The sequence below is a fragment of the Aegilops tauschii genome, chromosome 2 (genome assembly GCF_002575655.3).
Source record: "Aegilops tauschii subsp. strangulata cultivar AL8/78 chromosome 2, Aet v6.0, whole genome shotgun sequence".
NCBI classification, from domain to species: domain Eukaryota; kingdom Viridiplantae; phylum Streptophyta; class Magnoliopsida; order Poales; family Poaceae; genus Aegilops; species Aegilops tauschii.
The window spans coordinates 70,913,821-70,925,329 of NC_053036.3; positions in this window are offsets into that span (position 1 = coordinate 70,913,821).

The window sequence follows — 11,509 nt, forward strand, 5'->3', positions numbered from 1 at the left end:
AGTATGGTCCGCACCAGAGTGGTATGGTAATCCTTTCTAGAAGTCATGTTACTAGACCATGACGAACCTACGAACTATGAGGAAGCGATGATGAGCCCAGATTCCGCGAAATGGCTTGAGGCCATGAAATCTGAGATGGGATCCATGTGTGAGAACAAAGTATGGACTTTGATTGACTTGCCCGATGATCGGCGAGCCATTGAGATTAAATGGATCTTCAAGAGGAAGACAGACGCTGATAGTAGTGTTACTATCTACAAAGCTCGAATTTTCGCAAGAGGTTTTCGACAAGTCCAAGGTGTTGGCTACGATGAGAGTTTCTCACTCGTATCTATGCTTAAAGTCTGTCCGAATCATGTTAGCAATTGCCGCATTTTATGAAATTTGGCAAATGGATGTCAAAACTGCATTCCTTAATGGATGTCAAAACTGCATTCCTTAATTGATTTCTTAAAAGAAGAATTCTATATGATGCAACCAGAGGGTTTTGTCAATCCTAAAAGGTGCTAACAAAGTGTGCAAGCTCCAGAGATCCATCTATGGACTGGTGCAAGCATCTCGGAGTTGGAATATATGCTTTGATTAGTTGATCAAAGCATATAGTTTTATACAGACTTGCGGTGAAGCCTGTATTTGTTGGGGAACGTAGTAATAATTAAAAAAAATCCTACGTGTCACCAAGATCAATCTAGGAGATGCTAGCAACGAGAGAGAAGGAGTGCATCTTCATACCCTTGAAGATCGCTAAGCAGAAGCGTTATAAGAACGCGGTTGATGGAGTCGTACTCGTGGCGATTCAAATCGCGGAAGATCCGATCTAGCGCCAAAGGACGGCGCCTCCGCGTTCAACACACGTACAGCCCGGGGACGTCTCCTACTTCTTTATCCAGCAAGGGGAGAGGAGAATTTGAGGGAGAACTCCAGCAGCACGACGGCGTGGTGGCGATGGAGCTCGTGGTTCTCCGGCAGAGCTTTGCTAAGCACTACGGAGGAGGAGGAGGAGGAGGAGGAGGAGAGGGCTATGCCAGGGGAAGGGTGCGGCTGCCCTCCCACCCCCTCACTATATACAGGGGGAAGGGGAGAGGGGGAGGCACCCTAGGATTTCCCTAGGGGAGGGGCGGCGGCCACAGGGGAAACCCTAGATGGGCTTGGGCGCCCCCACCCCTAGGAAACTTGCCCCCAAAGCCGGGAGGGGTGGCTGTCCTAGGGGAGGCGCCCCCACCTCTCCACGTTACGTGAGATGGGGTGGGAGGGGCGCACAACCCCTTAGTGGGCTGATGTGCCCCCTCCCCTTGGCCCATAAGGCCCCCCAACGCTTGTCGGGGTCTCCAAAACACCTTTCGGTCACGCTGGTCGTCACCCGGTACTCCCAGAACAATTCCGGACTCCAATACCCTTCGTCCAATATATCGATCTTCACCTTCAGACCATTCCGGAGTTCCTCGTCACGTCTGGCATCTCATCCGGGACTCCGAACAACCTTTGGTAACCACATACTATTTCCCATAACAACTCTAGCGTCACCGAACCTTAAGTGTGTAGACCCTACGGGTTCAGGAACCATGTAGACATGACCGAGACACCTCTCTAGCCAATAACCAATAGCGGGATCTGGATACCCATATTGGCAACCACATGTTCCATGATGATCTCATCGGATGAACCACGATGTCGAGGATTCAATCAATCCCGTATACAATTTCCTTTGTCTATCGGTATGTTACTTGCCCCGAGATTCGATCGTCGGTATCCCTATACCTTGTTCAATCTCGTTACCGAAAAGTCTTTTAACTCGTTCTGTAACGCATGATCCCGTGACTAACTCCTTAGTCACACTGAGCTCATTATGATGATGCATTACCGAGTGGGCCCAGAGATAGCTCTCCGTCATATGGAGTGACAAATCCCAGTCTCGATTCGTGCCAACCCAACAGACACTTTCGGAGATACCTGTAGTGCACCTTTATAGTCACCCAGTTACATTGTGACGTTTGATACACCCAAAGCACTCCTACGGTATCCGGGAGTTGCACAATCTCATGGTCTAAGGAAATGATACTTGACATTAGAAAAGCTCTAGCAAACGAACTACGCGATCTTGTGCTATGCTTAGGATTGGGTCTTGTCGATCACATCATTCTCCTAATGATGTGATCCCGTTATCAATGACAACTAATGTCCATGGTTAGGAAACCATAACCATCTATTAATCAACGAGCTAGTCAACTAGTGGCTTACTAGGGACATGTTGTGGTCTATGTATTCACACATGTATTATGGTTTCCGGTTAACACAATTATAGCATGAACAATAGACAATTATCAAGAACATGGAAATATAATAATAACCATTTTATTATTGCATCTAGGGCATATTTCCAACAGTCTCCCACTTGCACTAGAGTCAATAATCTAGTTCACATCGCCATGTGATTAACACTCATAGTTCACATCGCTATGTGACTAATACCCAAAGAGTTTACTAGAGTCAATAATCTAGTTCACATCACCATGTGATTAACACTCAGTGAGTTCGAGGGTTTGATCATGTTATGCTTACGAGAGAGGTTTTAGTCAACGGGTCTGCAACATTCATATTCGTGTGTTCTTCGCAAATCTCTGTTCCATATAGTAGATGTTGCTACTATGCTCCACTTGGAGCTATTCCAAATGGTTGCCCCACTATACGTATCCAGTTTGCTACTCAGATTCATCCGGATAGGTGTTAAAGCTTGCATCGATGTAACCCTTTACGCCGAACTCTTCATCACCTCCATAATCGAGAAACATTTCCTTATTCCTAAGGACAATTTTGACCGCTGTCCAATGATCCACTCCTGGATCACTCTTATACCCTCTTGCCAGACACGTGGCAAGGCACATCGTGGTACACAGCACGGCGTATCGTATAGAGCCTATGGCTAAGGCATAGGGGACGACTTTCATCCTTTCTCTTTCTTCTGCCGTGGTCGAGCTTGAAGTCTTATCTTCACACCTTACAACTCAGGCAAGAACTCCTTCTTTGCCTGATCCATCATGAACTCCTTCAAGATCTTGTCAAGGTATGTGCTCTGTGAAAGTCTTATCAGGCGTCTTGATCTATCTCTATAGATTTTGATACCCAACATGTAAGCAGTTTTACACATGTCTTCCTTTTAAAAACTCCATTCAAACAACCCTTTATGCTTTCCATAAATTCTACATCATTTCCGATCAACAATATGTCATCCACATATAATTATCAAAATGTTGTAGTGCTTCCACTCACTTTCTTGCAAATACAAGTTTCTTGCAAACTTTTTATAAACCAAAATGCTTTGATCACCTCATCAAAGCGTATGTTCCAACTCCGAGATGCTTGCTCCAGTCCAAAGAAGGACCGCTGGAGTTTGCATACCTTTTAGCATCGTTAGGATCGACAAAACCTTCTGGTTGTATCACATACAGCCTTTCCTCATGGAAACCGTCAAGGAAACTTTGTTTTGACATCCATCCGCCAGATTTCGTAAATAAAATGCAGCAACTGCTAACATAATTCTAACAGACTTTAGCATCGCTATGATTGAGAAAGTCTCATCATAGTCAACTCCTTGAACATGTCGGAAACTTCTTTGAGACAAGTCGAGCTTCATAAATGGTGACATTACCATCAGCGTCTATCTTCTTCTTAAAGATCCATTTATTCTCAATGGCTTGCCGATCATCGGGCAAGTCCACCAAAGTCCATACTTTGTTCTCATACATGGATCCTATCTCGGATTTCATGGCTTCCAGCCATTTGTTGGAATTTGGGCCCACCATCGCTTCTCCATAGCTCATAGGTTCATTGTTGTCCAACAACATGACCTTTAAGACAGGGTTACCACTCAGAAGTTGTACACACCCTTGTCGACCTACAAGGTTCGACGGTAACTTGATCTGAAGCTCCATGATCATCATCATTAGCTTTCTCTTCAACCGAGGTAGGTGCCAAAAAAACATCTTTCTGTGCTGCGCTACTCTCTGGTTGAAGTAAAGGTTTAACAACCTCATCAAGTTTTGTCTTTCTCCCACTCAATTCTTTCGAGAGAAACTCTTTCTTGAGAAAGGACCTGTTCATAGCGACAAACACTTTGCCCTCAGATCTGAGATAGAAGGTATACCCAATCGTCTTGTTTGGGTATTCTATGAAAACACAATTTTCCGCTTTGGGTTCGAGCTTTTCTGACCGAAGCCTATCGACATAAGCATCGTAGCCCCAAACCTTAAGAAACAGCAACTTAGGTTTCTTGCCAAACCATAGTTCATATGGTGTCGTCTCCGCGGACTTAGATGGTGCCCTATTTAAAGTGAATGTAATTATCTCTAATGCATAACCCCAAAATGATAGCGGTAGATCAGTAAGAGACACCATAGATCGCACCATATCCAATAGGGTGTGACTACGACGCTCGGACACACCATTACGCTATGGTGTTCTAGGTGGCGTCAACTGTGAAACAATTCCACCTTGTCTTTAGTGATTGCCAAACTCATAACTCACATACTCTCCCCTTGATCAGATCGTAGGAACTTGATCTTCTTGTTATGATGATTCTCAACTTCACTCTGAAATTGCTTGAACTTTTCAAACGTTTCAGACTTATGCTTCATTAAGTAAATATACCCATATCTACTCCATTCATCGTTGAAGGTGAGAAAATAACGATATCCATTGCGTGCGTCAACACTCATCGGACCGCACACATCAACATGTGTGATTTCCAACAGGTCACTTCCCCGTTCCATTGTTCCAGAAAATGGGGTTTTAGTCATCGTGCCTATGAGGCATGGTTCGCATGTGTTAGGTGATTCAAAATCAAGTGACTCCAAAATTCCATTAGCATGGAGGTTCTTCATGCGCTTTACACCAATATGACCTAAGCGGCAGTGCCACAAGAAAGTGGTACTATCATTATCAACTCTACATCTTCTGGAATCAATGTTATGAACATGTGTATCACTACGACCGAGATTCAATAAACCATTCACATTGGGTGCATGATCATAGACGGTGTTACTCATGTAAACAGAATAACCATTATTCTCTGTCTTGATTAACCGTATTGCAATAAACATGATCTAATCATGTTCATGCTCAACACGGACACCAATGCAAACAACATTTATCTAGGTTCATCACTAATCCTGAAGGTAGAGGGAGTGTGTGATGGTGATCATATCATCCTTGGAAATACTTCCAACACACATCGTCACCTCGCCCTTAGCTAGTCTCCGTTCATTCCGTAGCTTTTGTTTTGAGTTACCAATATTAGCAACTGAACCGGTATATAATACCCATGTGCTACTAGGAGTACTAGTAAGGTACACATCAATAACACATATATCAAATATACTTTTGTTGAAGTTGCCAGCCTTCTTATCTACCAAGTGTTTGAGGCAGTTCCGCTACCCGTGACCGTTCCCCCAAAAGAAGCACTTCGTCTCGGGTTTGGGTTCTTGGCTTTCTTCACTAGAGCGGCAACTGGCTTGCCATTCATGAAGTTTCCCTTCTTTCCCTTGCCCTTCTTTGAAACCAGTGGTCTTGTTAACCATCAACACTTTGATGCTCCTTCTTGATTTCTACCTCTACGGCCTTAAGCACGACGAACAGCTCCGGGATCATCTTCCCTTGCATGTTATAGTTCATCACGAAACTCTAGCAGCTTGGTGATAGTGACTGGAGAACTTTTGTCAATCACTCTCTTATCTGGAAGATTAACTCCCACTTGATTCAAGTGATTGAAGTACCTAGACATTCTGAGCGCATGCTCACTGGCTGAGCTATTCTCCTCCATCTTGTAGGCAAAGATCTTGTCAGAGGTCTCAAACCTCTCAACACGGGCATGAGCCTGAAATACTAATTTCAGCTCTTGGAACATCTCATATGTTCCATGGCATTCAAAACGCTTTTGGAGCCCCGACTCTAAGCCGTAATGCATGACTCACTAAACTATCAGGTAGTCATCAGAACGTGTCTGCCAGATGTTCACAACATCCACAGACGATGCCAGAGGGGTTGGCACACCGAGCAGTGCATCAAGGACAGAAGCCTTCTGTGTAGCAGTGAGGATAATCCTCAGACTACGGCCCTAGTCCGCACAATTGCTTACAATATCTTTCAATTTAGTCTTTCTCTAGGAACGTATTAAAACAGGGAGCTAAAGCATGAGCTATTAATCTACAACATATTTGCAAAGACAATTTTAGACTATGTTCAAGATAATTAAGTTCATCTAATCAAATTATTAATGAACTCCCACTTAGATAGACATCCCTCTATTCATCTAAGTGATACATGATCCGAATCGACTAGGTCGTGTCCGATCATCACGTGAGACGGACTAGTCATCAACGGTGAACATCTCCATGTTGATCGTATCTACTATACGACTCATGTTTGACCTTTTGGTCTCTCGTGTTCCGAGGCCATGTCTGTACATGCTAGGCTCGTCAAGTCAACCTAAGTGTTTCACATGTGTAAATCTAGCTTACACCCGTTGTATGCAAACGTTAGAATCTATCACACCCGATCATCACGTGGTGCTTCGAAACAACAATCCTTCGCAACGGTGCACAGTTAGGGGGAACACTTCCTTGAAATTTTGTGAGGGATCATCTTATTTATGCTACTGTCGTTCTAAGCAAATAAGATGCAAACATGATAAACATCACATGCAATTCATAAAGTGACATGATATGGCCAATATCATCTTGCGCCTTTGATCTCCATCTTCGAGGCGCGGCATGACCACCATCATCACCGGCATGACACCATGATCTCCATCATCGTGTCTTCATGAAGTTGTCTCGCCAACTATTACTTCTACTACTATGGCTAACGGTTAGCAATAAAGTAAAGTAATTAAATGGTGTTTACATTGACTCGCAGGTCATAAAATAAATTAAGGCAACTCCTATGGCTCCTGCCGGTTGTCATACTCATCGACATGCAAGTCGTGATTCCTATTACAAGAACATGATCAATCTCATACATCACATATATAATTCATCACATCCTTTTGGCCATATCACATCACATAGCATACCCTGCAAAAACAAGTTACACGTCCTCTAATTGTTGTTGCATGTTTTACATGGCTGCTATGGGTTTCTAGCAAGAGCGTTTCTTACCTACGCAAAAGCCACAACGGTGATATGCCAATTGCTATTTACCCTTCATAAGGACCCTCTTCATCGAATCCGATCCGACTAAAGTGGGAGAGACAGACACCCACTAGCCACCTTATGCATCGAGTGCATGTCAGTCAGTGGAACCAGTCTCACGTAAGAGTACGTGTAAGGTCGGTCCGGGCCGCTTCATCCCACAATGCCGCCGAATCAAGATAAGACTAGTAACGGTAAGCAAATTGAACAAATCATCGCCCACAACTACTTTGTGTTCTACTCGTGCATAGAATCTATGCATAGACCTGCCTCTGATACCACAGTTGGGGAACGAAGTAATAATTAAAAAAATTCCTACGTGTCACCAAGATCAATCTAGGAGATGCTAGCAATCTTCATACGTGCAGAGAAGGAGTGCATCTTCATACCCTTGAAGATCGCTAAGCGGAAGCGTTACAAGATCACCAAGATCAATTTCCTACGTGCAGAGAAGGAGTGCATCTTCATACCCTTGAAGACCGCTAAGCGGAAGCGTTACAAGAACACGGTTGATGGAGTCGTACTCGTGGTGATTCAAATCGCGGAAGATCCAATCTAGCGCCGAACGGACGGAGCCTTCGCGTTCAACACACATACAGCCTGGGGATGTCTCCTCCTTCTTTATCCAGCAAGGGGAGAGGAGAAGTTGAGGGAGAACTCCAGCAGCATGATGGCGTGGTGGCGATGGAGCTCGTGGTTCTCCGGCAGAGCTTCGCTAAGCACTATGGAGGAGGAGGAGGAGTTGGAGGAGGAGAGGGCTATGCCAGGGGAAGGGTGCGGCTACCCTCCCACCCCCTCACTATATACAGGGGGAAGGGGAGAGGGGGAGGCGCCCTAGGGTTTCCCTAGGGGAGGGGCGGCTACCACAGGGGAAACCCTAGATGGGTTTGGGCGCCCCCACCCCTAGGAAACTTGCCCCCAAAGCCGGGAGGGGTGGCTACCCTAGGGGAGGCGCCCCCACCTCTCCATGTTACGTGAGATGGGGTGGGAGGGGCGCACAACCCCTTAGTGGGCTGATGTGCCCCCTCCCCTTGGCCCATAAGGCCCCCAACGCTTGTCGGGGCCTCCGAAACACCTTTCGGTCACGCTGGTCGTCACCCAGTACTCCCAGAACAATTCCGGACTCCAATACCCTTCGTCCAATATATCGATCTTCACCTTCGGACCATTCCGGAGTTCCTCGTCATGTCCGGATCTCATTCGGGACTCCTAACAACCTTTGGTAACCACATACTATTTCCCATAACGACTCTAGCGTCACCGAACATTAAGTGTGTAGACCCTATGGGTTCGGGAACCATGCAGACATGACCGAGACACCTCTCCGGCCAATAACCAATAGCGGGATCTAGATACCCGTATTGGCTCCCACATGTTCCACGATGATCTCATCGGATGAACCACGATGTCGGGGATTCAATCAATCCCGTATACAATTCCCTTTGTCTATCGATATGTTACTTGCCCCGAGATTCGATCGTCGGTATCCCTATACCTTGTTCAATCTTGTTACCGACAAGTCTTTTTACTCTTTCCGTAACGCATGATCCCGTGACTAACTCCTTAGTCACACTGAGCTCACTATGATGATGAATTATCGAGTGGGCCCAGAGATACCTCTTCGTCATATGGAGTGACAAATCCCAGTCTCGATTCGTGCCAACCCAACAGACACTTTCGGAGATACCTGTAGTGCACCTTTATGGTCACCCAGTTACGTTGTGACATTTGATACTCCCAAAGCACTCCTACGGTATCCGGGAGTTGCACAATCTCATTGTCTAAGGAAATGATACTTGACATTAGAAAAGCTCTAGCAAACGAACTACACGGTCTTGTGCTATGCTTAGGATTGGGTCTTGTCCATCACATCATTCTCCTAATGATGTGATCCCGTTATCAACGACATCTAATGTCCATGGTTAGGAAACCATAACCATCTATTGATCAACGAGCTAGTCAACTAGAGGCTTACTAGGTACATGTTGTGGTCTATGTATTCACACATGTATTACGGTTTCCGGTTAACACAATTATAGCATAAACAATAGACAATTATCATGAACAAGGAAATATAATAATAACCATTTTATTATTGCCTCTAGGGTATATTTCCAACAGTATTTATTAGAAAGTGAGTGGGAGCACTACAGCCTTTCTGATAAGTATATGTGAATGACATATTGTTGATCATAAATGATGTAGAATTTTTCTGGAAAGCATAAAGGAGTGTTTGAAAGGAGTTTTTCAAAGAAAGACCTTGGTAAAGCTGCTTACATATTGAGCATCAAGATCTATAGAGATAGATCAACACGCTTGATAAGATTTTTTTAATGAGTACATACCTTGACAAGATTTTGAAGTAAGTTCAAAGTGGAACAGCCAAAGAAGGAGCTCTTGCCTGTGTTGCAAGGTGTGAAGTTGAGTAAAGACTCAAAAGCCGACCACAACAGAAAATAGAAAGAGAATGAAAGTCATTCCCTATGCCTCAGTCATAGGTTCTATAAAGTATGCTATGCTGTGTACCAGACCTATTCTGTACCTCACCATGAGTTTGGCAAGAGGGTACAATAGTGATCCAGGAGTGGATCACTGGACAGCGGTCAAAATTACCTTAGTGGTATAAGGATATGTTTCTCGGTTATGGAGGTGACAAAGAGTTCGTCGTAAAGGATTACGTCGATGCAAGCTTTGACACTGATCCAGATGACTCTGAGTCTCAATCTCGATACATATTGAAAGTGGGAGCGATTAGCTAGAGTAGCAACGTGCAGAGCATTGTAGACATAGAAAATATGCAAAATAGATACGACTCTGTATGTAGCAGACCCGTTGACTAAACTTCTCTCACAAGCAAAACATGATCACTCTTTGGGTGTTAATCACATAGCGATGTGAACTAGATTATTGACTCTAGTAGACCTTTTGGGTGTTAGTCACATGGCGATGTGAACTAATCACATAGTGATGTGAACTATTGGTGTTAAATCACATGACGATGTGAACTAGATTATTGACTCTAGTGCAAGTGGGAGACTGAAGGAAATATGCCCTAGAGGCAATAATAGAGTTGTTATTTATATTTCCTTATATCATGATAAATGTTTACTATTCATGCTAGAATTTTATTAACCGGAAACTTGATATATGTGTCACAGCCCCAGATCAGCCCTTGTTTGACTTTTGCTTGTTCCTCATGTCATCATGTTTAATTTTCAAAGAAACTTGAAATGGGGATGCTGAAACCCTAGCACCAAATGCATTCAACTAGGTTCAAGTAAACAATATTTTCAATGAACCCAAATGCCCTTTAGAAAAGTTCATGATTTTTGTTAAAGGTGAAAACCTCTGCCAAAAATGATGCACCTATTTCTAGGCCATCCTGGATTTTTGAATTAAATCTTATTGTATTTGACTTTTAGGCATTTAAATGCTATAAATAATTTAAATGTTCAAATAATGTTGGAACTATTTTTGGGCCACTGAAATAATTCAGCAAGTGTCCATAAATATTTTCAGGATTTTAGGAAATGCCTTGGTATTTTTCCTAAGCTCAAAACAGAGGCAAATAATTAGAAAACAAAAACAAATTAGAAAACAGAAGAGAGAGAGAACCTTACCTGGGCCTTACCTGCAGCCCAAGTGGCTAGGCCAGCCCACCTCCCCGGCTCCTGTCGCCTTCCTCCTCCTGCCAGTAGGAGCAGGGGCGCGTGGTCGCCGCGCGCGCGCGCCAGCTCCTGCTTCCACCGCGACGCCCGGCTCTTCTGAGGGCGCCACGGAGACGCCCAGAGACCCCTCTCTCCTCTCCCTCATTCGCTGCTCTCTCCCGACCTCTTCCCCCTCCTCTGCTCCCTCTTCCTCTCTGCCCGAGCGGAGCTCACCGACGCCGATCGCCGTACCCGCGGCCACCGCCACCACCTCGCCTAGCTAGGATGCCCAGTAGCTCCGCCACCTCGCGCTACGCCTCTCCACCAAAAGAAGCCACTCCGGACGCCCTGCAACGGCTGCATCGTCATCGTCTTCAAGCTTCGGCCGCCGGCAACCCCACCGTCGATTCGACGCCGTCCGTGCCTCCCCGAGCTCGCCGAGAATCTCTTCGTGACCGCGGTGAGCCCCCGGTCATTTCCCCCTAACCCTGTCCCCGTTGGGTTGCCGTAGCACCATTCCCCACGAGCACCGAAGCTCGCCGCCGCCATTGCCAACGAGCTCCGTGCTCCTGAGCTCGGCCGCTCGCCCGAGCATCACCAGCGTGCTCGCCGCGCTCCTGTGAACCTGAAGCACCCACGGGTTCGCCCTGCCGTGCCCCGTAGCGCCATCTCCGCCAT